This window comes from Lynx rufus, unplaced genomic scaffold, assembly GCF_022079265.1.
Source record: "Lynx rufus isolate CCGP_SWC_20201006 ecotype Redwood Valley unplaced genomic scaffold, mLynRuf1.p SCAF_4, whole genome shotgun sequence".
Taxonomy (NCBI): domain Eukaryota; kingdom Metazoa; phylum Chordata; class Mammalia; order Carnivora; family Felidae; genus Lynx; species Lynx rufus.
The window spans coordinates 151,908,761-151,932,699 of record NW_025814856.1 but is presented as its reverse complement, the minus strand read 5'-3'; the positions used below and the strand labels follow the sequence as shown (position 1 = coordinate 151,932,699).

Below are 23,939 nucleotides of genomic sequence, written 5' to 3'. Positions count from 1 at the left end.
GCCTACGGTCCCCTTCTCTCCCTCTAGGAGGCTCCGTGGCAATGAAAGGATAAAAGGACCCTGCTCAGGACCAGCTCTGTGGCCTGGGGTAGTGGGCTGGGCTGGGGAGGGGTTGGTATCTCTATATACTCTTTGGAACAGCCCCAAGGAGGATCTCTATCATTTGTCTCCCTGAGGGGAAGTAACACTTGGATTCTTGGCCACATATTTTAGGGACCGGGGCTGGGTGTGAGTCCAGTGCCCTCAGATACTCACTCTCTCTCTCTCTCTCTCTGTCTCCTCTTTCTCTCTCTTCTCTCTCTTTCTCTCTCTGTCTCCTCTCTATTTTTCTCTCTTCTCTTCTCTCTCTGTCTCTCTCTCTCTCTCTCTCTCTGGCTTCAAACTCCTTCACCAAACAGAAAGACCACTTCAGGGCCAGCGGGCAGGAGCACAGGGACAGCAGGCCCCGGACGAGGGGAAGAAGCTCCCGTCTGGGCCTGAACATAAGGCCTTTTCAGTATGCTGCTGGCTGCAGCAGAAAGGCAGGAAAAGGGAGACAGGGCAGGGCAGGCATTGGCAGCTCCATTTCTTTCTGTGTTTCTGGGCTCACTGTGCTGGCAGAGTGACAGCAAGGTCTGTATTTGGAGCCTGTGTGTCCTCTCCACTGCTAGACCGGTGCCATCTGACGTGGCCAATTCCGCGTGGAATGAATAAGTGAACCCCTTTTTCTTTTGATAGGAAAAAAAGTACACTTCAGAGACGTTAAGTGATGTGCCCAAGTTACTTAAAATGCTAGGCACAGGACTTCTACTAGGGTTGCTTACTATTAGATCTGCTTCATGAACATACCACCAATACACGTCTCTAAGTCGGTTAACCGCATAGTTCCCGTTCCGTATGTGTTCATTGCTTGGGTTTTGGTTTTGAGGCTTGTTTTTTGGTCTGGTTTGGTTTTTTTCTGGTACGATTTACATTTGGTAAAATGTGCAGACCCTAAGTATACAGCTCAATCATTCCTCTCTCTCTCTCTCTCTCTCTCTCTCTCTCTCTCTCACACACACACACACACACACACACACACACACACAGATTTCCCCTGGATAAAAATATAAAACATTTCCACCATTCCAGAAAGTTAGCTCTTGCCCTGTTCCAGGCAATAGCCTCCCTCACTCCAGGAAGTAACCTCTTTTTTATACTTCTAGTGCCATAGTATATATAGCTTTGCCTATTCTTCAACATCATATATATCATATCAACCTCATATTTTTTTGTTCAATATAATGCTGTTTAGGCTCACCCGTGATGTGTCAGTAATTTGTTCTTTCCTACTGGTGGATAATAGTCTACCGTGTGAACGTAACACATTGTGTTTATCTACTCTTATTTTTTTAATGGTTTTTATTTGTTTTTGAGACAGAGAGAGAGAGAGAGAGAGAGAGAGAGAGAGAGAGAGAATGAGTAGGGGAGGGGCAGAGAGAGAAGGGGAGAGAGGATCTTAAGTGGCTCTGTGCTGACAGCCTCAAGCCCAACGCGGGGCTCGAACTCATGAACCGTGAGATCATGACCTGAGCCAAAGTCGGACGCTCAGCCGACTGAGCCGCCCAGGCACACCTATCCACTCTCTTATTAATGGATACTTGCATTGGTTTTAGTTTGGGGTTATTATGTTCATTTGATTTTTTTTTTTTTTTTTTTTTTTTTTTTTTTTTTTTTTTTTTTTTTTTTTTAGCAAATGGCTTCAGGTGCCTATTTCAATTCTCTATTCAAATGAACTTTAAGGACAGTCACCCTCCACAGGTCATAGCAAGATGAGAGAGAGAGAAGTACTCGATGACCTAAAGTCCTTTCAACCATAAAACCCTCTAACTCAACCTCTTCTCTAAAAGCTGCTGCCAAGCACCTACTTCACAGGGTTATGACAATGACCTCTGAAATCGCAGGGCAAAAGTGGGTGTTTCCTCATACGCAAGGATGCGACTCTGTACCTACGGGTTCACCAGCAAAGACTGGAGATCTTATTGTGGTACAAGAAACACACCCATTTCGCTTCAGCAGATGACTCCTAGTCTCAAAGGAAAGATGCTCTCCTGTTTTCCCCACTGGGAGCAACTTGAAGGCGGCCAGCGGGCACCGTGAGATGTAAATAAATGTATCCGCTTCAGCCAACTTCTCTGCACTGCGTGGGAAAACGACTGATCTCCCTTGAGAAAGGAAGGACTACCGCCCGTGGGGGACCACTAACCAGGTCTCCAAAGCACTTCCAACAGACGGACCCTTGAATGAATTCCAAACACTCCTTCATATTCTTTCTGATTCTGATTTTGTCTAACACACCCATAGTACACCTTGAAGGTCTAACTGCAGTGCACAAAGCCCATCATGAAGTCGGGCATCCATTTAGCCACAGGCAGGGACTTTTATACTCCTCCTGGACATGCATACAAAAGACTGAGAAGAGTCATTTGGATACACATTTTAAAAAACACAAAATAATCACTTTGCCTTAAGATTTAGTCAACACATAGTTATTGCACCGCGAAGACTGGAAGCCCTAATTGTCTAAATTATTACTGCCGTGCCCCCTGTGGGCACGGGTTTCCACCAATGATGGCCTCCCTTCACCCATGTAGCCTCCTCACACGGGATATACAATGGGCAGAGCAGTTGGGGGGACGCAAATTCACCCCATTCCCTCCTGGTCTCTTCTCATCCCTCCTAGCTTGGCCCTTGATCTCTCCTTTCTTACAGACTTCTCCTCTCCTCTCCCTTTTCCTAATAGTCCCATCTCTCTATTGATCTCTACTGCACAGGGTCATGAGTAAAGGGAAGCGGACAACCAAGTGTAGATGTTGCAACAAAATGGCCTCTACCCAAGCCACTCAGATTCCTAGGCGTCCCCTTCAGACACTGTTTGTTCCTCAGGTCACCCCATAAGGTCACCCCAGGAATACCTTATGTGCACTGGCTGACCTCATGTCCTGCTGTTTTCCCAGCACCTTCGAATCAAGACGTACACCCTCCCACGCACATGCTCCCCACTCTGCTTTTCCAAGATAGGGAGTGAAACTGTTGCCTGGGTCCTTGAACAGGAGGAGGTCCGTGTGCTCATCGCTCTCATTTATCCACACAGCAGGCCCGGGTGGGGCTTGTCGGTTACTTGACTCCTTCTCGGTCCTTTCCCAAAGCTGCTCTCAGCCTTCTCTTAAAATGACAACCCCATGTATAAGGAGCGCCGGACTGCCCCGGCCCAGCCCCTGGTGCCCCCTAGCCCTGACAATGCCATCCGAAAACCAAGATATTTTTCTAACTTCTCCCCTAGCCTCCACCCCTCTCTTCTTTCCGCAACAAATGCTTTCCCCAGCATTTCTGCATTAAGAGGGAAAAGAAAAAGGAAAGTTTCTTCCCCCTTGATCGCTGATGAAAATCAACTAGCTGGCAGTTATTTACCAAAATTTGATTCAGAAAGTAACCCGCCATGGACGGGATTTGGATTTTAAGGACAAACCTGAAAGAGCTTCTGAGGCACTGTTTTGCAGTTTTACCAAAAGCGGCCAGGAGGTAAATTTGCTAAGCTGTGGTTATTGGCATTAGGGGTTGCAGAGGCAGGAAATTCCCTGCATAACTAGCCTCTCTTCCCCAAGCCTGCTGGGATCACGGACGTCCAACGCCTCCCTGGCTGTTCCTCCCCATTCCCAGCCCAGCCACCCACTGGCTCCGAGCAGAGCCGACCCGCCATTTACTGTAAGTGACAGCTTCGGAGCATATTTTCACATCCATTCATCAAATCCCTGCAAGGCGAGAATTCAGGGCAAGAGGTGGGATTTAACTTGCAGGGACGCCAATCACTTCCTCCTTTATAAAGTCTCGGCAATGTCTTCGCCTTCTATGGAATCTTAGCCGGAGAACAGCCAAGACGCCAACCCCAGACTCCCACCTTCCCCAACACACACACACACACACACACACACACACACACACACACACAGAATATTAGTCAGGGTAGGCCTAATTCCTGTAACAAACATTCCCAACATCCCAGTGGATTAACATACTACAGGGCTGTGTCACACATTTAATACCCACTGCTCTTCGCAGATATTGCCTTGACTATAAGTTTTTTTCTAATTAAATGTCTTGCCTTCTAGGTCATAATTCTTTTTTTCTTTTTCATTTTTTTTTAATGTTTATTTTGGAGAGGAGAGAGAGAGAGAGAGAGAGAGAGGGCACGGGCACAGGCACAAGCTGGGGAGGGGCAGAGAGAGAGGGAGACACAGAATCCGAAGCAGGCTCCGGGCTCTGAGCTGTCACCACAGAGCCTGATATGGGGCTTGAACTCACGAACCACGAGATCATGACCTGAGCGCAAGTCAGACGCTTAACTGGCTGCACCACCCAGGCACCCCTAGGTCATAATTCTTTGAGCAAGTGTGACTTATACTTTTTTGTGTAACTGAGACACCCCTCTTTACAGTTTGCAGTGCAAATAGCATGCCTCAACCAACATCCCCTAGTTGGTAGTAACTAGAAATCCAGCTGATATTGTCTAAGGCCCTTGCTCCTTTGCCTTTAAATATCCAAAAATACCCAGGTTCTTATTAGTATGTAGGTAGGGCATTGGAGGACAAAATGCAAAGGAAATGAGAAGTCTTGAGGAGGGATCAAACGGTATTTAGCCCTCACCGGCCGTGCCAACAGCAGTGAGGGGCTGAGGGCTGGAGAGGAGTTTTACTTCCCCGGGGTATGTAGTCACCATAAGCAGAGTGCCTTCTGGAAGCCACAGCAGGGATCCCTCTGGACTGTGCTCAGTCAAGAAAACTATACCAGGGGGAGGGGAATTGGAGGAAGGCAGTCAAAAGATACAAAATTCCAGTTATCAGATAAGAAAGTCCTAAGGACACGTCGTACAGTGTGGGGACTACAGCTGACACTGCTGAGGACAGCGGTGTCCCGACCAGTCGGTCCTGAGAGTTCTCCTCACGTGGAGAATTTCTTTTCTTTTTATTCTACCTCTACATGAAGATGGACGCTAGCCGAAGCTACCGTGGTCATCATTTCCCAACATGTGCAAATCAAACCATCATGCTGTATGCCTTAAATTTTTACAGGGATGTCTGTCAATAATTTCTCAATAAAATTGAAAAAAAAAAAAAGAAGAAGAAGAGGAAAACCATACTGAAGATCTGAGCCCCTCCCGCAAAGACTCCTTCAGCTGCTTCCTCAGGCGAGGCAACCCCAGGAGCACTGGATTGGATGGGGCCATCGATCCATCTGTCTGTCTACCTATCTGCCTATCTCAGACTCCCTGGTAACTTGCTTTGGGGGATCCTGTTTGGCAGTTGCTTTCGCTAAAGAACAAAAAAAAGTTGGAACCTCTCAGAGGACAATGCCACCACTGATGTTTTCTCCACGGTGGCTTGCAGGGGTGGACACCTGTTTGTCATATAAAGACAACTGGGTCAATTCTGAGAGGGACTAGTAGCATCACGAATAGAGTTAGGAAGCCTAAGGGATGGATAGGAATGTCTAGAATCTGTTCCAGTGAAATCTGAATGCATGCTATGTCCCTGTTTTACCTCCTTCCCTCCCTCTCACACACACACACACACACACACACGCTAGAAGCAAAGGGTCTAACTGGTTATTTTTAATCTGAGAAACACAAAGATCCCAGGCTGGACAAGTCAAACAAAAACACAGTCTCTCCTCTCTCTGGCCTCCCCAGACACGGCACCTGCACTTACAATGGAGACCACGCGGTCACGTCGTCTATGCGGAAGCCAGGCGGCTGAACTGATCCCATTTCAGATGCTGTGGTGACATGTAAACCCGGCTTCCGGGGCTTTGCTGCCCAGCCTGAGCCTGATGGCATGTCCACCAGAGGAGAGATCCGGCCCATTTTGTTCAACTGGCCCATCAATTGGTGGGCCTCACCTTTACTCCCCCAAATGACTGCCCGGGCCCGTAGAGCTGCCAACGCCTGGATGTGGAGGCCTTATGTCGCCACAGGAGCTGAATCACCCGAATGTTCCTTTTACTCTGTGTGCAGGGGACCTCTGTGCTGCCGGGGGGTGTCCTGGCCCGGCCTGGCACAAACGTGCACGTACTACTGAGTCATTTGTGTTGGCAACTCTTCAGGGCCGGTGACTTTTCTGCTTTAGAGGCTGGCCCTTCATAATTACAGCTGTGTTTCTGTTGTCACACCAAATTACCTCACTTACAGCCTTAAAATAGAATCCAGCCTAAAGGTGCCGGCTGGCCACGCAGAGAGGGAGGCTTCATAAGACTCAGAACCTGGGTGTTGAGCCAGGGGGCAGGGCTTGAAGCCAGACACAAAAGTCCCAACTCTTAAAACCTAGGTCTCCTCTCTTTTCTCCGCATGATAGAAACGGAACAGTGCCATAAAACTGTCCGTTCCCAAACTAGAAACGAGAATGATCTTGGAGTTCTGCCTCTGTCCTGCTCCCATTCATTTTACTTACTTACGGGATGGGATCTATTCTCCCGGCCCTCGCATCACTCTCCCCCTTGGCCACTCTGCTGTGTGCCCAGGAGGCTGACACCTACAGACCCCATCGCCCCACTCCCTTGCCCTCTGGCTGTCAGATGGGTTAGACTAATGGAAGCAGGAGAGGGAAATTAGAAAGGGGGAGAGGAGAGAGGTCAAGGCGTGTATTCCCCTGTTCCCTGCTGGACCGTAGTTGGCAGTGGTTGTATTCTTTCACCTGGGCCCCAGCTCTTGGCAGGTGGCCTCTCTGCTAAAGCTCATTTCAAACAGTTTATTTCCTTCCTTTGTCCCCCAGGTGGAGGGAGGGTGTAGGAGAGTCGCGTGGCTGCTGTGACAAAGCGACACATATTGGATGGTTGAAAACAACAGAAGTGTATCGTCTCCCAGTTCTGGAGGCTAGAAAGTCTGACATCAAGGTGTTGGCAAGGCCACGCTCCCCCTGAAACACGTAGGGGAGGATCCTTCCTTGCCCCTTCTAGCTCCGGATCATGGCCCACAATCTTGGCATTCCTTGGCTTACAGGTGCATCCCTCCCATTCCGTCTCCATCATCACATGGCCGTCTTCTCCTCACGTGTCTCTGTCTGTGTCCCCTCTTCGAAGGATACCAGTCACATGGGATGAGGGCCCACCCAAACTGACCTTATCTTAACTTGGTTATATCTGCAAAGACTCTATTTCAAAATAAGATCATATTCACAGAAACTGGGGGTTAGGACTTCAAAATATCTTCTTGGGGGACCTATTTCGATCCCACCCACATAGTAACAGCCTCCACTGCGATGAGTCCCTGAACTGGTCCCTTAATGCTTTCTCTCCTTGTAAAGAGTCTCTACGTTAGATGCTTCAGCTCCTTTTTAAAGAGTGCCACCTGTTTTCTGCCAGGACCTTGACAGAGACCCCTACTGCCCAGCTGCCTTGCTGGCAGAGCACCTACTAAGTGTCAGAAGGTACTGGGGATACAACGGTGAGCAAACATTGGCATAGCCCCTGCCTTCATAGGGCTTACAATCTACAGTTTAATAGGCTTCATCAAAATCTCACAAAGTAAAGGGGTGCCTGGGTGGCTCAGTCGGTTGAGCGTCCGACTCTTGATTTTGGCTCAGGTCATGGTCTCACAGTTCATGAGTTCGAGCCCTTGAATCAGGCTCTACGTTCTCAGGGCAAAGCCTGCTTTTGATCCTCTGTCTCCCTCTGTCTCTGCCCCCCCCCCCACCTCGCTCACACTCTCACACTCTCTCTCTCAAAAATAAATAAAACATTTTCTTTTAATGTCACAAAGTAAAATTACAAATGGATTGAGATACAGAGGATAGGTTGACAGCGCTATAAATATGCTCCCTTGGGAAAATCGCTCTAGGCAGGGAGGCCAGGAGGGGCTTCCCAGGGAGAGGGACACCTGAGCCAGAATGCAAAGGATGAATGGAGTCAACCAGATAAAGAGGGGAGCTTAAGGCCCCCCTCTTGGTTAAGGGGGGAGACCCCAAAAGAGTTATGCCATGGTGTCCATATTTCCTTCCAATGGGGGATCTATTTTCATTCATATCCCAATCCATCTACAAAGAACCCTTCTCTCCGAGAAAAGTTTACGCTGTCTCCCATCCTTACCGCTGCAGACCACAGCAGAGAACCCCCGTATGCGGAGGTTAGTGCTCAGAAAGTGAGAAGCCGTCCCCAAGGCTCACAGGTAAACAGTAGCTGCACGCCACCGAGGGCACAGTAGGGAGCGAGTGCCTAGAAACCAAGCAACGCGGGCCCCGCACACAAACTCCACACCTCCACAATGAAGTCACAACATCCCCGAAACCAGCACCTCCTCCTTCCGTGCCCACAGTCTCAGCTGGGAACACCCCAGAAGTTCTGGTCTGCCCCCTCTCTCCTCTCTCAGCTCTTTGTGAGATCACCGTGTGCCCCTGACTTTACCACTTCCAGCTTGCTCAAGTCATGCACTCCTCACATTCACCACTAGCCCCGGCCCTGCTTCAGGTCCTTATCATGTTTCCCTAGGGCTTCGTATCTGCTGTCTCCTTGACTGGCCACTACTCTGTCAAATCCACCCTCAGCAGCACAGCCACCATAAAGCTGGCCACCTCACTCCCCCGACGGTGGCCTTGATGACTCGCTATTCCCGATAGCGCACAGTCCGGGAATGGCACAAAAGGCTCTCCTTGACTGGGCCCTGCCTCCCTCCCAGCCTGCCTCCCACTGCCACCTGGTTCATCCTTGATCTTCCAACAAGGCCACCACTTTTAGTTCCACATACACATCAACCTGTCTCTCCCCTCTGTGCCATTTTTCGGGTTATCCCACCCCCGCCGCACTGTTCCTTCTTCCACAACCTAATTAAATCCAACTCATCCCTAAAAACTTAATACCGGTCTCAACTCCTCCAAGAAGCCTTCCCTGATAACTCTCCCCTCTCATTTCCTACCATAGGATCCTCCATCATTAAATCTAACACGGCATGTTCTAAATATCTATGGAGGTGCCAATTTCCCTGATTAGAATACAGATTCTTGATGCTGGGGACGACCCCTCATGCGGTTTGATATGCCTATTGCCTGATCAACTCAAAGAGTTGATGCCCAAAGACTAGATGCATGAATTAGTGAATGACAAACCAATGGGTATTGACTGTCCCACTTCGGTGCTGAAGCCCTCAAAATGACCAGAAGCTTCCCCCACCTATTACTCTATATGGCAAGGGCCCAGCCCCGCAGTCCCTCTGCTGCATGATGCTTCCGGTGAGTAGAAGCTGTTTCACTGGCGTTTCGTTTTCATCTCAGCCCCTGCTAGGTAGCTTATAAGAGTATTTACCGTTGAAGAGTTGTGTGACCCTAGCTGTTTATCCTTTCTAAGCTTCAATTTGCCACACATAAAATGAGCTCTGTTATAGTATCCACCAAACAGACTTGCCATGAAACCTGAACGAAGTAAAATCAGGTGTGTGGTCAGAACTCAGTAAATGGTTAGGTATGACTAAGCTGTAAAGCAACTGCTGCTGATCAGAGGTACACGGGTAAGGGCAGCGGGAGTTCAGAGGTGAAAATGGACTCAAAGGCTGTTGCCTTAAGTAGAACATCCTTCCCACCCCCCAAAGTGTTCTTTACACAATCAGCAACTCTGGGAAGCTCCAGTGTTGGGGTTTACTGTGTCATCACAGAAGCCCAGGGTTTGCTGGTCTCAGCCCGTGTGCACAGAATTGCTGCATGAATAAGAAAAACAAGGAGAGCATGAAAAAGTCAGTGTATTAGGCCAGGGGTTTCCAAGCCTTCAGTGAGGCTCCTGGAGAACCTAGACATTTGCCTCCTGCTGCCATGTTGTAGTGGTGGGGTCCTCTCTCTTCATCCCTTTGTCCCTCTCCTCTGTGTGCGCTCTCTCTCTCTCTCTCTGAACTAATAAATTAACTAATTAAACAAAAAGAAGTACACTGAATAGCAAAGGAAACCATCCAAAAAATGAAAAGGCAACATACAAAATGGGAAGGAATATTTGTAAATCATATATCTGAAAAGGGACTAATATGCAACATACATAAAGAACTCATACAAATTCAGTAGCCAAAAAAAAAAATCCGATTAAAAAACAGACGGAAGAACTGACCATTTGTCCAAAGAAGACATACAAATGACCAACAGGTATGTGAAAGGTGTGCAACATCACTCATCACCAGAGAAATGCAAATCAAAAGCACAATGAGATATCACCTTACACCTGTTAGCTTGGCCATCATCAAAAAGATAAGCGATTACGAATGTTGGTGAGGATGTAGAGGAAAGGGAACACTTGAGCACTGTTGGTGGGAATGCAAAATGGTGCAGCCAATGTGGAAAACAGCATGGGGGGGGCCTCAAAAAATTGATAATAGAATTATCATTTGATCCAACCATGTCACCCCCATCCTCACTGCAGCATTATTCACAATAGCCAAGACATGAAATAACCTAGTGTCCACTGACAGATGAATGGATAAAGAAGAAGTGGTGTGTGTGCATACACACACACACACACACACACACACACACACACACACACAGGAATATCACTCAGCCATAGGAGAGAAGGAAATCATGCCACTTGCTACAACATGAATGGAACTCCAGGGCATTGTGCTAAGTGAAATAAGCCAGACAGAGAAAGACAAAAACCATATGATCTCACTTCTATGTAAAACCTAAAAAAAAAAAGAAAAGAAAGAAAAGAAACAGAGAACAGATCGGTGGTTTCCAAAGATAGAAGAAATGTGTGAAGGTGGTCAAAGGTACAAACTTCCACTTATAAGATAAGTATGTCCTGAGGATGCGATGTATATCATGGACACTAGAACTGATAACACTGTTTTGTACATGTGACAGTTGCTAAGAAAGTAGAACTTCTGTGAGGCAATAACTAAACTTACTGTGGTGATCTGGTGACAGAACCTCTCCTAGCCCTGCTCTGCTCAGTGCAGTAGCCACTAGCCACATGTATGTAAGCATTCCCCTCAAATGTGGCTGTCCTGAGGGCGCCTGGGTGGCTCAGTCGGTTAAGCTTCTAACTTCAGCTCAGGTCATGATCTCGTGGTCTTTGAGTTCAAGCCCCGCATCAGGCTCTGTGCTGACAGCTCAGAGCCTAATGCCTGTTTCAGATTCTGTGTCTCCCTCTCTCTCTGCCCCTCCCCTGCTCATGCTCTCTCTCTGCCCCTCAAAGAGGAATAAACATTAAAAACAAGGAAATAAATTAAAATGTGGCTGTTCTGAACTGAGATGTGCTGTGCGAAATACACATGAGAATAGGAAAGAGTCTGTTGAGACGTATATTGATTACATGTAGAAATTATATTTTAGATATATTTGGTTAAATAAAATATATCATTATGATTGGTGTAATACTGTTTCTTTTCACTTTTTTTAATGGGGCTACCAGAAATTTTTAAATTACATTTGTGACTCACAGTATATGCCTACAAGACAGGAGAGCAGTGCTGTACAGACCTCAGAGCTCAATGCAAGCATTAAATCAGTCAAGACAAGGAGAGGGCCTAGCACAGCGCCTGAAACAAATTAAGCACCCAATAGCTACTGTCAATATTAGTAAGATCGGTGGGTTTTTTATTTATTTTTTTAATGTTTATTTATTTTTGAGACAGAGAGAGACAGAGCATGAGCAGGGGAGGGGTAGAAAGAAAGGGAGAGACACTGAGAGAGAGAAACACAGAGAGAGAGGGAGACACAGAATCCGAAGCAGGCTCCAGGCTCTGAGCTATTAGCATAGAGCCTGACGTGGGGCTCGAACTCACAAGCTGTGACATCATGACCTGAGCTGAAGTTGGACACTGAACTGACTGAGCCACCCAGGCATCCCAGATCAGTGATTTTCAAATTTTATAGTCAAATTTGTTTTTCAAGCAACTTCTTGTAACGGATAAAAAAAAAAAATTCAGTTCTGATCAAAGCAGAGAGACCTTGAGGTCTCTCCAGGGGCCATTGCACCCTGGGCACCACCTCTTTAGGTGGGAAACCATGCACATAAGTCATCCTAAAATGTCCTTCAAGCTCCGGCATTACACATCTACCATTTCGGAGAAGGTCAAGAAGGTATGAGACAAAAACCAAGGTGTCCATGGCAGTACTTTAAAAATGATCACGGGGGTGCCTGGGTGGCTCAGTCGGTTAAGCGGCCGACTTCGGTTCAGGTCATGATCTCGCGGTCCGTGAGTTCAAGCCCCGCATCGGGCTCTGTGCTGACCACTCGGAGCCCGGAGCCTGTTTCAGATTCTGTGTCTCCCTCTCTCTGACCCTCCCCCGTTCATGCTCTGTCTCTCTCTGCCTCAAAAATAAATAAACGTTAAAAAAAATTAAAAAAAAAAAATGATCACAGACCTTAAATGTTCTCACCACGAAAAAGAAATGATAATTACGTGACACGATAGAGGTGTTAGCTAACGCCACCGTGGTGATCTTATTGCAATACAGAAGGCCATCGAATCGAATCGTCACGTTGTACACACCTTAAACCTACACGATGTTATATGTCAATTAGACCTCAATAAAAATAGTCACCCCCAAAAAGATCATGGAAAAACACTACCATTTTGCTCAGGAGAATCAAAGCGGTTTGGTCCCAGGTCTAGCTAGACATAGCCCAGAAATTGGGGCGTCATGAATGTGACCGGGAGGAGAGGGTCACCTGTGGGTCCCTGGATGGTTACCTGCATATACAATACCCCCGTGCCACAGCACTGCTCTGCTTCTGCCCCTCACAACCCGCTGACCCTGCCACCTGGGGAAGGCTCTCAGAGCCGGCCCCAGGCACGACGTGGCGAGGCCCAGCTCAGGGGAAGGGCAGCAAGTGACACTCAGCCCGGACACCACAATGACTCTGCTGTCCTGAAGGCAAGGCTGGGCTGCCAGCCCCAGCGTCTGGTCTGCCAGCCAAGCCTCCTGGCTCTTCCTGCAGTCTACACCCCTGGCTCTGCTCTGTGTGTGTGTGTGTGTGTGTGTGTGTGTGTTGATGCGGACAGCAGCCAGCTCTCTGCCGGGCTCTCTAACAAGTTCCACGAGTCTGTTTGCTAAAGAAAAATTCCAGTGGGTCCATCCAACACATGGAACTCAAGTACAGAAATTATATTTATCCACCCCACTGCCAAGGAGATCACATGCCCCGTGAGTCACTCCAGATGTGCTCAAAAACAGAGTCTCTCTGTGGAAGCCCGGTCCCCCAATCCCAGAGAGAGTCGAATTAGCAGAGGTCCCAATTCCTGTGTCCCCACCCCCCTAAGAGGCAGTCTCTGCCTCCACCCTTCTGGGGCAGGAAAGGACGCCTTTTGCACTTCTGTAAAGGGAAGGGGGGTAAGAACTCTACCTTCACACTGGGAGGACCAGCCCGGGCATACCTGTAGCTCCTGAAGTCCCATAGGGTTCGAGGACAAGTGTCACCTTTTTGGAGCAAAAGATGTGTTGGAACACGCTGCTGCTTCTGCTGTTGTGTTATGACGCTCAGGAGGCGGTGTCCCACAGGTGGAGCAGGGGTAAGTTGCTCTGTATTTATTTGATGCTCATTATTCTTTCTCAAATGCAATTAGAAATCTGGGGGCGGGGGGGGGTAGAATAAGGCGGTGGAAGGAAATTAGACGCCCGGCACCCACACACACACCCCTCTTTTATCTCGTCTCTGCCAATTACTTTATGCTTCTTGACAAGTCAGAAGGTGCTAGAAGGTGATGGGGGATGGGACGCTGAAACACATCAAAGCCGCTGAGGGATCTGGGTGGAGGTGGAGAATGCAGAAAACAGCCCCTTCTGACACGCCAGAGCCAAGTTATCTTTGCTCCGTGGATGTGGGTAGTCTCCCTCCAGCCCCTCTGCCCGCCCACCCCCTGCTGCAGCCAGACAGGGCACGTGAACAGCAGGTACCAGGACGAACACCAGTATCCCGGGGCTCTGGGTGCTGGCTTGCAAAAGGCCTGCCACCTGGGGGACCCGACTAGGGGCCCTGGCCACGGGCTGGCCACATGGAGGTCTCCACGCGGCTCCTGAGCTAGACTGGGTACATCTTTCCAGCTGGGGAGAGCCGGCCCAGTGGCAGGAGAGCAAGGGTGACCCTTAGCATTCACGTGTGCCAGACGGCTACTCCCACTGGCCCCACAGTCCACCCCGGAGAGGAGGGAACCCGGCGAGGCTTTTCGCTCACAGCCGACTTCCTTCCCCTGGGGACCGCGCGGCACCTCTTCTCTGTGCCCAGGACCGGCTCCGGGTGGCAGATACCGGTCGCCCGTCCAGCCAGTTACAGTTGATCAATGCTGGGGACGGAGGGAGCAGCAGTGAGGACCGCTCCGTGCAGAGCTCAACCCGACGGTCTCCACTGCTTGAAATGGACTGAGGTCTCTCTCCCCAAGAGAGCTGGAAAGAGAAGTCAGGCTCATAGGTGTTTCTAGAGATCCAAAATAGAATGAGGACGGGCATGACAGCGGGGGCACGGCGGGGGTGACGATGAGCCTCCGGGTTCTCAGGGAGAGTGTCGGGAAAGGAGCAGCCAGTGTGGAACAGAGAAGCACAGGGCAAACGGATGTGACACGGGCGGGGAGCAAAGCCACCGCGCTTATCTGAGGTTCTTATTCCCTCATTTTTAAGCTTGAGATCAGGGACTTGCCAGCTCTCTGAGCCGAGCTGTGAAGCGATTGTTGCCCAGAGACGAATAATTCATGTAGCGTTCTCCTTTTATGTATTTTTTTTTTCCATCTGGTAACATCACCCACACCCACACACACCTCTGCTCATGATACGCACAAACGTTGGAGGCGACACTTAGGAGAGCAAAGAGATCTTGGCATTACATTCGGCCCCTTGCCCCTGCGCGACACTGGGGGCCTTCCTTAATTTGTCTCTTAGAGAAAGATGACAACATCCACCCTCCTAATGCACAGGCTGTTAGAAAGGCAAATGAGATAATCTGACTTGTAACAAGGCTTGGAAACTTCAGAGGCACATCATGAGCTTTCCCCGCAAGCAACCCAGAGATTTCAGTTCTGCCTCTAATTGGTCGTGTGACGTCTGGCAAGCTTCTTAACCTCTCCGAGCTTTGGTTCACTAACAAGTCGCGTACAAACAGTAACAAAAGTTATCTTCCCCGCTTCGTGGTGAAGGTCACATTCAAAGTGTAAACAAGACGCTTTGTACGCCATGAAGAACCTTCTAAATGTGAGCTATCACCTCCCACTTAAACCTCTGAAAAAAACTTCATGGAGGAAGTTTGGGGTGCTCAACCGAGGGTTCTGCAGCAGCAGCAGCCTGGGACCAAGTGACTGCCCCGGGCCTCCCTGGGGAAGGTCTGCCCCCCGCATAATAATAACAAATCCATCTGGAGACGGGAAGTCAGCACTGGTGAAACAGAGGACGCGATGAGGCACCCGTGTTAAGCACTAGATTAGTGGTTCCCGTCAGGGTTCGGACTCCACAAATGACAGAGTCCCGCAACCATCATCAAAAGTCTTCCACGTAGTTGATTTTTTTTTTCATTTTTAACATTTTTTCCTAATTATAAAAGGAGGACCCAACTGTCCTTTTCTTTTAAAGACCGAATGAGAGTCACGCCCAAGTACACAGCAATTTTTCCAAACGTACTTAACTGTTCCTTTGGCCTTCATCCTTACCCCAACCCCCACCCCCACGCCAGCACCCCGGCCTCCACCCTCCCCCACCCCCTGCCCCCAAGCGGAAATGTAGAAATAAACCCAGAAGGAACACACCCTCTGTCCCAAGGCTCTCCCAGCCTCTCCCAACGAGTGCTCTCTAGGATTCCGCCCTGGGAGGCAGCTTTCCGGGCCAGCCAGGCTCTTCCGGCCCCACCAACTTGACCGACCTGATGACTCACCTGTGGTTCGGGAGGCCAGCCTAGAAGCCGGACACGCCTGGCCCAACTCCCTGTGCCCCCAGGGCCTGCCAGAGCTCCACTTGGGGGGCTGAGGGGAGCTAACCAGTCTTTAAAAACAAAAAAAAAAAAGAGGGAAGTATATATTAGAATGTACACATTAAATATTAAATAAATTAAACACACGTAAATTATTCTTTTTAAAGCAGGCTAATAGAGAAGGATGGCCCTTTAGTTACCTGGTGGGATTTATGTCATCTTTACGTGTCCCTTTGAGCGTGTGTGCTTTCAATCACGAATGTTCCATGAAGGGAAGGGCTGGTGGTCAGTGTTCAGTAAGTCCTGACTGACTGATGGGACTAGGATAACTGAGCGCACCTGCGTGGCCGCAGTAACCCCACCGGCAGGTGCTATTCTGACCATCCACGGGTGAGGGAACCAGGGGATGAGGCAGTTGATGAGCCCCAGGTCCCTCCGCCAGAAGGACACAGCTGGATTTTGCCCCCCAGCCCAGCATCAGTATCTATGGCATCAGAGTCTGCTCGGTGCTCCCACGTCCCCTCCGGGTGCTCCCGGCAGCCCTAAGCTCCCCCAAGGGGGTGGGGCAGTCTGGCCCTTTCAGAAACACTCCCACAGAGGACCCCAACACGCAGGGCCAAGGTCCTGGATCCCTCAGCACGCCACTGGGTTTCCAAAGGGTTGGCCCGGGAGCAGAAAAGTAAGTAACATCGATAAGATCTCCCAAAAGATCTTTTGTAAATGAGAGGTTTTTTTTCCCCCTCCACACCCACGATCATTGGCACTGAGTTGCTTTCACGGATTCATTAAAAATGTGGTTGTACTTTGGCTTGATATGGTGTGCAGTTGGAATCCTTCCCAACAAGCTCTCTGCGACAAGTGCTGTGTGGTTATGTGGAAACCGTGGTTGGCCTTAATACCATCCTGTTCTACTGAGCACATTTGGAAGACGGGGAGGAGGGTGGGGTGGGTGGAGATTTTGCCCCAGATCACAAGAAGTCAGAGAGAAGGTCAGGTCACAAAGCAAAGACAGGCTCTTCCATGTAAGGGGACTTCTGTCCCCGGGTCTGGGTGAGAAAGCTTGGACAGCTCAAGGTGGGGGGGGGGGGGACAGGTGCCAGCCTTGACTGAGATCATTCAAAGTAGCTTCTCCCAGGGGTGCCTGGATGGCTCAGTCGGTTAAGTGTCTGGCTCTTGGTTTTGGCTCAGGTCATGATCTCACGGTTCCTGGGTTCGAGCCCAGCATCAGGCTCAGTGCTGACAGTGCAGAGCTTGCGTGGGATTCTCTCTCTCCCTCTCTCTCTGCCCCTCCCCCCTCTTGCATGCACACTACCTCCATCTCTCTCTCTCTCCCCCTCAAAAGAAATAAACTTAAAAAAAAAAAAAAAGGAGCTTCTCCCAAGCAGGGATAAGGACTCCTCAGAGACAAAGGGAGGGTGTGGTAGAGACAGGAGACCACACCAGCCTTTTGATATTCAGCCAGCACCTGGAATTGCAAATAAGTTCTAGAACCATCCTGTTAGAAAAGAAGGCTTTAGTAAAGCGCTCAGTTTGAAAAGAATGGAGGGGCGTGACAAGGGTAGTTCATGTGTTTCTGTGGATCATCGGTTCATTCAACAGGTGTGGAACTGGGAACTGGGAACACAGCAGCAAACAAAACAGACATGATCCCATGCTCTCAGGGAGCTGACATTCTATTCTACTGAGGGAAACAGACAATAAACACCTATACAAATAAGACATCTGGTTCGTTTGAGGACAATAAATTAGGGACAGAGAGGATTATATTCTTAAATAGAGACGTGAGGGAGGGTCTCCCCAAAGAGGTGCCTAAAGGCCTGAAGGAAGCAAGGGCATGAGCCACTCAGTTGCCGGAGAAAGAGTATTCGAGGCAGAGGAAATGGAAGTGCAAAGGCCCCGTGGTAGAAGCAGGTGCGGCATGCTCAAGGAATGGTGAGGCCCACAGCTGGGGTGGCGTGAGCCCAGGGAGAATGACGAGCGAGTTCAGAGAGGTAGGAAGAGGTCAAGTCTTGTAGCGCCTGCTCACCCTCTGGAGATCTTGGGTTTTTACTCTGAGCGAGATTGAAGCCACCGAGGGTTCTGGCCAGAGGAGTGACAGCATCTGACCTGCGTTTTCCCTTTAGTGGTTGTATTAAGAATAGAATGACGGGGCGGGGGGGGGGAAGCCAAGGATGGAAGCGGAGACACCACTAGGAGAGGTGCTCACGGCCGGAGCCAGGGGTCGAGCAGAGATGTTGCAAGAGGCAGCCAGACTCCGGGTATATTTTGAAGGTAGAGCCCACAAGATTTGCTGATTGGTTGGCTGTAGGATGTGAAATAGAAAAGTCCAGGTGTCTGGCCTGAACAACTGAGAGAGATGGGGACTAGACAAAGAAGGAAGGGTATGGGGGGGGGGCGGGAGATGGGTTTGTATGTGTGTGATGTGTGTGCATTTGTGTGTGTGTGTATGTGTGTGTGTGTGTGTGTTGGGGTTGGGCCTGGGTGTGGGGTCAGGAGAGACGAATGGGCAAGGCGATGCCTGCAGGTGGTTGGGGGCATGGATGTCTGGTCTGGAATATGAAGTTGAAAGTCAGCACGGAAGTGAGTGTGGCCGGAAGACAGCAGAGAGCCGAAGACGAGGCCAGGACTCCACAATGTGAAGAGGTGGGTGAGAACGAAGGGCAGCCAGTGAAGAGGGGTTTCTTTTTCTAAGATAGAAAGAGACCGGTTGTCGTGCTGATGCCAATGATCCAGTAAGGAGGGGAACGTCAATTAACGATGCAGGCGAGAAAAGGTGGAAAGGCTGAAGGCTGTCTTCCGTGGAGACTTCCGCACACCCACGTGGAGACGGGAGCATGGACACAATAGCAGAGAAGTCAGAGTGTGCGGACAAGAGACAGGCAACTGGTTTAAGGAAAGGGCGGAAGGTGTGAAACCAAGTGAGAGGAACCGGGAAGTATGGGTAATGGTCGGGCAGCATTTAAAGGCCCAGATGAGGGGGCCCCTGGGTGGCTCAGTCGGTGAAGCGTCCGACTTCAGCCAGGTCACGATCTCGCAGTCCGTGGGTTCGAGCCCCGCATCAGGCTCTGGGCTGACAGCTCGGAGCCTGGAGCCTGCTTCGGATCCTGTGTCTCCCTCTCTCTCTGCCCCTCCCCCGCTCACACTCTCCGTCTCAAAACTAAATAAACGTTAAAAAAAATTTTCACATAAAGGCCCATGTGAGGATAACGATCATGAACTCAAAAGGAGACCGTCTAACATGGGTGTGTTTTCCTCTGGCCGCATTTCAGGTGAACAGGTGCAGCAGTTGAATAGGCGAAGAGATGGGGTGTCATTTTGCCAAGTGGTCACAAAGGAACAAAGAGAGAGCAAAGGAATGGGCGGTCTATGTAAGAGAGCAATCATAGGCCTGTAGTAATTTGACCTTGCGTCTCACATTATTGTAAGTCGGAGATTTTTAAAGATTGTGCGTGATTCATTTCAGAATCTGTTTTATACCAAATGCATTCATCATTAACTACATTATCCTTCCCCGAGCCCAGTCTTTGGGCCGATACACCTACAAAAAAGGCAGCACTCTTCTCCCTACTGGCAAGATTGGGTTTTGGAGCCCGCAAAGCCTGGCTTTCATCTCAGTCCCACGGCAAACAAATTGGGTGGCCCGGGGCAAGTTTCTTAACCTCCCCGTTTCTTCATCTATGACATGGCAAGTTAGTGCTTACCTCACAAGGTACATGTGGAAAGCCCAAAGCATGCCGATGAGCACACAGTGGGCTCGTGCACAGTTATCGTATCTGAGCTCCACATTTTAACAACTTTGGTCCGCAGCCCAGATGTGTCTCTCGGCAGAAGACATGGACAGAACAGGCCCCGACACATGACGCTCGAGTCTCTGGACTCTGTTCCCGCTGTCTTGGTGCACGGGCATAACCTTTAGCAAGTGAGTCATTTGCTCTGTGCTGGTCTGTCCAACGTATCGCAGAGCCTCAATTTCCCCCCGAAGGCTCGTTTGTCCAGGGAGTCAGGGAACTGGGGAGAAGCCCATGGTCTTCCTGCCCTGCGACCAGCCATACAGGAGACCTTTGCGCGAGGAGACGTGGAAGTCTCCGACGTCCCCTGTTGGCATGGAGTGGTCCTCGAGGGCACATTCGCATCCTGGAAGAGTGGGCTGGGTGTGTCGGGTGGAGAAGAAGAAAACATAGTGGCCCAGTTTTACATCAAGCAAAAGGCACGTAAAGTCAGTGATTTTGACACGCCTGTCCCTGTAGCCTTCCCACCTGAGGCTCAACATTCAGGTGGTGCCTAGGAGGGAGTGGGACCCTTCTGCCAGTCTCTAGCTTCCCCCGCTGTCCCCTCTTTCAGAGAAGGTGCTGTTGCTCACGGCCATCCAGTGGGGGCACTCTGGTCTCCCTCCCCTCCGCCTTGGGAAGACTGTGCTGCCCCAAACCGTTGACTAATCACTCCCCGTGAGGACACAGCCTTACAACGACCCCCATAAATGTAGGGGTGAGGTAGAGGAAGAGAGGAAAAACCCCAGCAAAGCCTGAGGAGTCTCCATGGCGGTTCTGTTTTTGTTGGGATTTTGATTTTTCTTTTTTAATGTTTATTTATTCTTGAGAGAGAGAGAGAGAGAGAGAAGGAGAGCATGAATGGGGGAGGGGCAGAGTGAGAGAGAGACGGAATCCAAAGCAGGCTCCAGGCTCCGAGCTGTCAGCACAGAGCCCGACGCGGGGCTAGAACTCACGAACCACAAGATAACGCCCTGAGTGGAAGCCGGACGCTTAACCGATAGAGCCACCCAGATGCCCCTTGTTGGGCTTTAAAAAAAAAAAAAAAATACGTGGTTTGTTTTTAAAATCATCCCCAAATATACATTGAGGCTTCCCTTAAAGCCCAATGTTATGCAGACATCAAGGTCAAACAGGGGAAGCAGAAACTTCTTCCCTCCCTCGCTCCCAGGAGCTGGCAACCAGAACGAACACTTTCAGGGTGACGGACAGCAAGATGTGAAATGTGTAGAAAGGATGCCAAGGGCCTAAGGAGATGAAGAAGGACGGTGGACAGCGGGGTCGCGGGGAAGGGCTTCCTGGGGGAATGAGACCATTGGTCTACCCATGAGGGAGCAAGTCTGGTTCAAAGCCTCACCCATAGACACCTCTGAGAGCGGGTCTCCTCTTGCTTTGGCCATTTTCACTTCTGGCAGAGTCCGGCCTTCACTGTCGGAGACCAGAACATCTGGAGTGACTGCATATTTCACTTTACGCCCAAATGTTTTGACACGGACCAGACATAGCTTATTTCTCACGCGCTGCCTCCAGCATCTCCGTGAAGGCACATTCCTCCTCTCCAGGCCTCGCCTGGCTTACGGGAAGTCAGACCTGGGCAACTGCCGAGCCTCTGAGATGTCTGGCCGAGGGCCGGCTACACTTCCACACCCAAGGCGGTAGAAAACACCTGCCCAACATACCGCCAGTGGGAGGAGAACCAGCAGAATGCAGTGGAAGTGCGTAGAACAGGACAGCAAGGAGGGAGGGGGCCATCTTTCAGAATTCCATGTTCCTCCCACACTGTCTGGGGCAATCATCAGTCCCTGGGTCTAGAGGCTAAAGCTATTTCTAACAATCTTCGCTCTTTTAAGAAGACTAAGAGTAAGAGCTATTGGAAACAACAGTGTTTTCATTATTAAGCTGAGCTTTGAATCTAGAAGTGTTTTCTTCCCCATTCTTTGAGAGCTCAGGGTCCACTTGGGGCGTGTGAGTCAAAGAAGGGTCGGTATTCACGGGGAGACGATTTCGCTGCGAAGAACCTCCCAGAAGGCAGCCGTCCCAAGTCTGAGATGACAGGACACAGAAAGGACTCCACGCCCAGGACATTTATTTCCTCTCATCCCCTTTACCTGCTGGGGTGTGAATTTGGGGCGGGGGGGGGGGGGCAACAGTGTGAATTATTTTAAGAGAACAATACTTGTAATTTTACTATAAGAGAGGAATCCCGCTAGGGATAAGAATGAAAGTAAAGTTGTTCTCAGATCCCGAGAACGGAATTTCATCCACCCCTTCAGGGTAAGAAGAAAAGAAGGGCACACAGAAGCAAGAACCCCTGGGCTAGCCTGAGAGTGGTCATATAGCCTGGGCAGCTCCTTCTACACATCAGGTCAAACAGCCTCTGATTCTCAACCTTGGCTACCATTAGACGCTGCCATTCGAAGCCTAGGAAGCTTTGAAAAAAAATCTTCCTGTCCCCTTTGTACCTTAGGTCAATTGAACCAGGACCCAGGCACCAGTATTTTTTAAAGCCCCTTGGGTGATTCTCCCGTCCAAGTACTAACCAGGCCCGACCCTGCTTAGCTTCCGAGATCAGACGAGATCGGGCGCGTTCAGGGTGGTATGGCCGTAGACCGCCCCCCACCCCCCTTGGGTGATTCTAATGTGCAGTCAAGGTTGCAAACCGGTAGAGCGGGAGATGCCTCACTCTCCCGAGCCCCACCTGAAACAACAGTTAACAGGGACAAAGGCCTTCTCAAGCCCCCAAATCCACGATTCCGTGGGAAGCTGGCACTTCACTGGCAAAGAAAACAAATTTTGCTAAAATGCCGGGCCGGGAAATATTGCTCTGCAACTCCCAGGCTCCTCTCCCCCAAATCCTCTGGGGAGGCAGAGCTGGCCAGTCAGCCCCTCCAAGGCCTCGTTCCACGCAGGGACTTGGTCAGCCAACAGCTGCACCTTGCACACACCCTAGAAGCCTGCCAGGCCCTGCTGGAGGTGCAGAAACACAAAACCATATGGGTCGTAGCCTGTGAGAAACACGTGGTCAAGATAAGAAATGAGTTACGTTGGAAATGATATCACAGCAATACTACAACCAGCCAGCTTTTTCCAGGAAGTGGGAGATTCCCACCAATGCGCTTTTCAGGAAATGTCCCCCATGCTGAAGATGTTTCATTTTTACCCCTTCCAAAAGAAAGTCTTCTAAAATGCTTACGCAGTGCCCTACTTCTTTAGCCACAGTACCCTGGGCGTCCCTGGACCCTTTCTTGATGGCCCCGGGGGCCCCGTTATCAAGAAGGAGAGCGGTCACGTATGGTTATGCAATTCGCGCACTGCGCAACTTCAGGGGGCGCCACTTACCTGGACACGGCTTGGATGTTTACAGTTGGTTCCCCAGTTTTCTCGCAGGGCACAAGCAAGTGTCTTCAAGAAAAGGGTCCCTTCTTTTATTTGGAGGCAGCAGGGTTACCAATCATTTCTGCGCGGCGCCCTGGTACAAGGTGGGGCTGTGGGGTGAACGGGGTTGTCTGCTCCTACCCAAGACCATCCTGGAGAACTGGGATTCCTAACGATTACACCCATACCCTATCTTAGTCTGTCTTCTTCACCTGCCCTCTGTCAGTTCCTAATTCTGCCACCCCCTCCACCCCTCAGCTCATCCGTCTTCCTCCAGGTACCACCTCCAAATGCAGTATCTCCAAAAACATTGGCGAACCAATGACTGCACGCCACGTGCCCCTCTCAGCCCGCCCCCAGGGGAAGCCCTGAGCTCTGCTTCACACACCCCTAGGGCCAAGTGTCAGGGGCTTGTGGCGGCTCTCTGCCTTTCCTTTGTCACCTGTGTCCAGCGTCTTGGCAGCTCGATTGCAGATGGCTGGGGAACAGCCAGAAGTCTGATCCTCTGATTAAAAGGGTTGTCCATAAATATAAACCAGCATTTCGTATTAACAAAGGGAACGGTGTTATTAGAGAACTCATTTGTTGAACAGGGGGCGGGGCGGGGGGCAGCAGGGAGGGCTGTCTGCTCATTTCTGTTTTATTTTGCTTTACATAAATTCCCTAAGGTATCCATATCCCTAGACATCTAGTTTTTCATAACTCTCCGGGATGATTCTGACGAGCAGCGGGTTTGAAATCATTGGTCTGAAATAGTAACGTGGGACATGCCTGGGAGCCCCCTGGGGCGCACCAGAGTCGTCTGTCACCTCTTCCTGCTTCACGTCCACCACCACGTGGAGTCAGTCACTTGCAAGACGGGCCGGCCCACCTCCAGGTCAGCGGGGGTGGGGAGAAGGCCATGTGCACAAGCAGCCTCTCGAA

General features: G+C 50.1%; 1 long non-coding RNA gene across 2 annotated transcripts in view; it reads right to left on the bottom strand.

Annotated features, from left to right (window-relative positions):
- LOC124523202 (uncharacterized) overlaps nt 1-15,939 on the bottom strand; it is a 31,181-nt gene extending 15,242 nt beyond the window's left edge. For both annotated transcript variants that reach the window (XR_006964948.1, XR_006964947.1), the window contains exons 1-2: nt 15,838-15,939; nt 13,361-13,553 (exon numbers count right to left, since the gene is read on the bottom strand). This is a non-coding gene — a long non-coding RNA (uncharacterized LOC124523202). The remainder of the gene's footprint in view (nt 1-13,360; nt 13,554-15,837) is intronic.
- Nucleotides 15,940-23,939: the final 8,000 nt, after the last annotated feature.